This window comes from Zea mays, chromosome 2 (genome assembly GCF_902167145.1).
Source record: "Zea mays cultivar B73 chromosome 2, Zm-B73-REFERENCE-NAM-5.0, whole genome shotgun sequence".
In the NCBI taxonomy this organism is placed as follows: domain Eukaryota; kingdom Viridiplantae; phylum Streptophyta; class Magnoliopsida; order Poales; family Poaceae; genus Zea; species Zea mays.
The window spans coordinates 50,765,013-50,771,012 of NC_050097.1; positions in this window are offsets into that span (position 1 = coordinate 50,765,013).

Sequence of the window (6,000 nt, forward strand, 5' to 3'; positions counted from 1 at the left end):
TAGGGCCAGAGTGAGACTTCCTAGAATGAATTCTCCTAATTTTGTCCTCGGGATAACCGGCAGGGTATAAAATGTAACCCTCGTTATCCTGTGGCATGGGAGTCTTGCCCTTAACAAAGTTGGACAATTTCTTAGGAGGGGCACTAAGTTTGACATTGCCTCCCTGTTGAAAGCCAATGCCATCCTTGATGCCAGGGCGTCTCCCATTATAGAGCATACTTCTAGCAAATTTAAATTTTTCGTTTTCTAAGTTATGCTCGGCAATTTTAGCATCTAATTTTGCTATATGATCATTTTGTTGTTTAATTAAAGCCATGTGATCATGTATAGCATCAATGTTAACATCTCTACATCTAGTACAAATGGTAGTATGCTCAATGGTAGATGTAGAGGGTTTGCAAGAATTAAGTTCAACAATCTTAGAATGCAATATATCATTTTTGTCTCTAAGATCGAAAATAGTAGCATTGCAAACATCAAAATCTTTAGCCTTAGCAAGCAATTTTTCATTCTCAATCCTAAGGCTATCAAGAGAAATGTTTAATTCTTCAATCTTAGCAAGCAAATTATCATTATCATTTCTAAGATTGGGAATTGAAACATTACAAGTAATAGAATCAACCTTAGCTAACAAATTAGCATTCTCATTTCTAAGGTTGTGTATAGTTTCATGGCAAGTGCTTAGTTCACTAGATAATTTTTCACATTTTTCAACTTCTAGAGAATAAGCATTTTTGACCTTAACATGCTTCTTATTTTCTTTAATAAGGAAGTCCTCTTGGGTGTCCAAGAGATCATCCTTTTCATGAATGGCACTAATCAATTCATTAAGTTTCTCCTTTTGTTGCATGTTGAGGTTGGCAAAAAGAGTTCGCAAGTTATCTTCCTCATCACTAGCATTTTCATCACTAGAGGATTCATATCTAGTGGAGGATTTAGATTTAACCTTCTTCTTTTTGCCGTCCTTTGCCATGAGGCACTTGTGGCCGACGTTGGGGAAGAGAAGTCCCTTGGTGACGGCGATGTTGGCGGCGTCCTCGTCGTCGGAGGAGTCGCTAGAGCTTTCGTCGGAGTCCCACTCCCGACAAACATGGGCATCGCCGCCCTTTTTCTTGTAGTACCTCTTCTTCTCCTTTCTTCTCCCCTTCTTGTCATCGCCCCTGTCACTATCACTAGAAATAGGACATTTTGCAATAAAGTGACCGGGCTTACCACACTTGTAGCAAACCTTCTTGGAGCGGGGCTTGTAATCTTTCCCCCTCCTTTGCTTGAGGATTTGGCGAAAGCTTTTGATGACAAGCGCCATTTCCTCATTGTCGAGCTTGGAGGCGTCGATTGGTTGTCTACTTGGTGTAGATTCCTCCTTCTTCTCCTCTGTCACCTTGAATGCAACTGGTTGAGCTTCGGACGTGGAGGGACCGTCAAGCTCGTTGATCTTCCGTGAGCCCTTGATCATAAATTCAAAGCTCACAAAATTCCCAATTACTTCCTCGGGAGTCATTAGTGTATATCTTGGATTACCACGAATTAATTGTACTTGAGTAGGGTTAAGGAAAATAAAAGATCTTAGAATAACCTTAACCACCTCGTGGTCATCCCACTTTTTGCTCCCGAGGTTGCGCACTTGATTCACCAAGGTTTTGAGCCGGTTGTACATATCTTGTGGCTCCTCCCCTTGGCGAAGACGGAAGCGACCGAGCTCCCCCTCGATCGTTTCCCGCTTGGTGATCTTGGTGAGTTCATCACCCTCGTGCGCCGTTTTGAGCACGTCCCAAACTTCCTTGGCGCTTTTTAGTCCTTGCACCTTGTTGTACTCCTCCCTACTTAGAGAGGCGAGGAGTATGGTTGTGGCTTGGGAGTTGAAGTGCTCGATTTGGGTCACTTCGTCCTCATCATAATCCTCATCCCCTACGGATGGTACCTGTGCTCCAAAATCAACAACATTCCATATACTTTTGTGGAGTGAGGTTAGATGAAATTTCATTAAATCACTCCACCTAGCATAATCTTCACCGTCAAAGGTTGGCGGTTTGCCTAATGGAACGGAAAGTAATGGAGTATGTCTAGAGGTACGAGGATAATGTAAGGGGATCTTAATAAACTTCTTGCGCTCATGGCGCTTAGAAGTTATGGAGGGCGCGTCGGAGCCGGAGGTAGATGGTGATGAGGTGTCGGTCTCGTAGTAGACCACCTTCCTCATCTTCTTTATTTTGTCGCCACTCTGATGCGACTTGTGAGAAGAAGTCTTCTTCTCCTTCTTCTTCTCCTTGTTGCGGGACTCTTCCGATGAAGCCTTCCCGTGGCTTGTAGCGGGCTTGTCGCTGGTCTCCATCTCCTTCTTGGCGAGTTCTCCCGACATCACTTCGAGCGGTTAGGCTCTAATGAAGCACCGGACTCTGATACCAATTGAAAGTCGCCTAGAGGGGGGTGAATAGGGCGAAACTGAAATTCTCAAATATAATCACAACTACAAGCCGGGTTAGCGTTAGAAATATAATTGAGTCCGCGAGAGAGGGTGCAAAACAAATCACAAGCGAATAAGAAGTGAAACACGTGGATTTGTTTTACCGAGGTTCGGTTCTCGCAAACCTACTCCCGGTTGAGGTGGTCATAAAGACTGGGTCTCTTTCAACCCTTTCCCTCTCTCAAACGGTCCCTCGGACCGAGTGAGCTTTTCTTCTCAATCACTTGGAACACAAAGTTCCCACAAGGACCACCACAAGATTGGTGTCTCTTGCCACAATTACAAGTGAGTTTGATCGCAATGAAGAATCAAAGAAAGAAGAAAGCAATCCAAGCACAAGAGCTCGAAAGAACACAAGCAAATCTCTCTCACTAATCACTAGGGCGTTGTGTGGAGTTTGGAGAAGATTTGATCACTTGGGTGTGTCTAGAATTGAATGCTAGAGCTCTTGTAAGTAGTTGAAGTGGGAAAACTTGGATGGATTGAATGTGGGGTGGTTGGGGGTATTTATAGCCCCAACCACCAAACTAGCCATTTGGTGGTGGCTGACTGTCGTATGGTGCACCGGACAGTCCGGTGCACACCGGACATGTCCGGTGCGCCAGCCACGTCACCAGGCCGTTGGGATTCGACCGTTGGAGCTTATGACTTCTCGGCCCGCCTGGCTGTCCGGTGCACACCGGACAAGTACTGTAGATTGTCCGGTGCACCGTCCCTCGTGTGCCTGACTTCTGCGCGCTGCTTCTGGCGCGCATTAAATGTGCCTGCAGGTGACCATTGGCGCGAAGTAGTCGTTGCTCCGCTGGCTCACCGGACAGTCCGGTGAATTATAGCGGAGCGAATTCCCAAGACTGGCGAGTTCCAGAGCCGCTCTTCCTTGGGGCACCGGACACTGTCCGGTGTACACCGGACAGTCTGGTGAATTATAGCGGAGCGCCTCTGGATTTTCCCGAAAGTGAAGAGTTCAACGTGAAGTCCCCTGGTGCACCGGACACTGTCCGGTGGTACACCAGACACTGTCCGGTGGCACACCGGACAGTCAGGTGCACCAGACCAGGGCACACTTCGGTTATCCCTTTGCTCTTTTGTTGAACCCAATACTTGGTCTTTTATTGGCTAAGTGTGAACCTTTGGCACCTGTATAACTTATACACTAGAGCAAACTAGTTAGTCCAATTATTTGTGTTGGCCAATTCAACCACCAAAATCATTTAGGAAATAGGTGTAAGCCTAATTCCCTTTCACCCCTCCACGTGGGCGGCTCTAGGGCCACACATGGCCAGAAGAGACGATATACTCCAAGGTGGCGACAGTGGGTCCGGACCCCCACGGGAAAATTCCGGACCCCTGGATGCACAGCCTGGACCTCCGGGCAAGGTTCAAAACCTCCACAGGTACAAACCAGACCCCTGGGATGGGTCCCGGACCCCTCAGAAGGGGTCTGGGCTACTCACAGTAGGGTCCCGGGATTCCAAGGCAAAGAATACCCAGACCTTAATCAAGGCCAGGCGGGGGTCCGATGCTGACACGTGTCCGGACCATACCGTGAGCGCTCCCACTCCCCACTCAGGCGAAGACCCGATGCTGCCACGTGGCCTACTGCCCGTGACATAAGCTAGCAGGCGGAGCCAGACGTAAGGTCTACGGGCCGCGTGACCTCTGCATTTATTGTGGAGGAGGCACGCCACCTGTCAAGCTGGCAGGTGATGTGCTGCCTTAGCATTAAATACGCCTTGTCTACTCCACTGACAAGCGATGTGCCGTCTCAGCATTTAATGTGCTCTGTCCACTCTGCTGACGGGCGGTGGCCAGGCCATCCTGCAGGCGGCGTGCCCGTCCGCTCCGGTGGCAGGCAGTACGCCCGTGCTGCGGCATACACTGTGCTCATCATCACTCGTACGTTGCCAGTGAAGCTTCCGCTGCATGCCGATACTACGCAGGCTGCGAATATCAGGGCGCAAGGAGATTGCACTGGCGACCAGCATTAGTTGCTCCAAGTATTGCATCCGTTATGTCCGTGGGCCCGCATGTCAGGGCTCAGCACCCTTGTACGTACCCCCCTTCAGCTATAAAAGGGGAGGCACACAACGTTACAACTCAAGCTCAATACATCACACAGTGGAGTAGGGTATTATGCTCCAGCGGCCCGAACCACTCTAAACCCTTGTGTGTTCTTGTGTTCGTTCATCACTTAGTAGACAGGCAAAACGCTTAGGCCCCTCCTCATCTTAGGATTTAGGGCAGGTGCATTCCGCCACCCGGCCGGAGAATTTCCTCTCCGACAGTTACCAGTGGGACAATCCTTGCATTGATGTCCCTTCTTTCGGCATATGTAGCAAAGGCGATCTTTAAGTCTTGAAGATTTCTTCTTTCCTTGTTCCTTGCTTGCTACATTGTTAGTTACTATTTTCTTTTCTAAAGCTATGCCTTTTTGTTTTACATGGGGACAAGACTTCACTAAGTGTCCCTTCTCAGAGCATTTAAAATAAAGTTTATCATTCTTGTTAATAATCAAGCCATTCTTAATATAGGGACATGACCTAATCAAGTGCCCATTTTCAAAGCATTCACTATACTTCTTACTTTTCTTAGTGTGATGTGTGACTTGATTATTACCTTGGATGTTACCTTCTATGGAGGCATGGTTGAGGCCTTTGGCAGAGGTATTGATTTTCTTCTTTTGTTCCTTCCTCTTGGCAACCCTCAAGTCCTTGACATTTTCTTCAAGGGATTTTGTGCATACCACGGTTGTTCCCGTCTCAGGCTTCTTCACCATGTAATCATAGTTATCTTGAGAAGGTTGAGCAGTGCACTTCCCTTTTAGTTGTGTCAAACTCATTCTTAGCCTCTCATTTTCATCCTCGAGCTTTTGACATGTATCATCTTTTGTTCCTGGAAATTCTAGCTCAAAGGAGGATTTGCTTGTCGACGAACAACAAGCATTAGCACATGGTAGTATAGTTTCAATTTGAATACATGTGCATGAGTGAGGTTGTTGGGATTTTAAGTTTTCTATCACAACCTCATGAGCAATGTTTAACATGATATGATCATCCATAAGATTTTCATGAGAACATTTCTTGAAAAGCTAGATTTTCAACTTTTAGCTTTTCTACTTGGTCCTTAAGCAAGGTGTTGGGGCGAAGGCAAATACGCCACCCTTCGCTCGAGGCCTTCGCTGCAGTCGCCGGTCCCCGGCAGAGACAAAACGGGCAGGGACACCCTTCGCTTGATACGGCATCAGACGAAGGCCTGCGACGAGGTCGTCCCACTGTGCGGCCTCGTCCAGCTCGGAGGCCCACGAGTGCTCTGGCCCATTGTAACAGGCCCTGCGTGGCCGCTGCGCGTTACGGGCCTAATTTGTAAAGGCATTCCTGTAATTACAGTCTGTAACCCTGCTTTATGGGAATATTCTGGGGATAACCTAGGTAGCTGAGGGCACATGCGTCCTTAACACAAGGCGTTGGGCGCTCAGGTACCTATAAATACCCCCGCACAGTGCCCGTGAGAGGCCAGATTAACAGAGCTATTGCCTT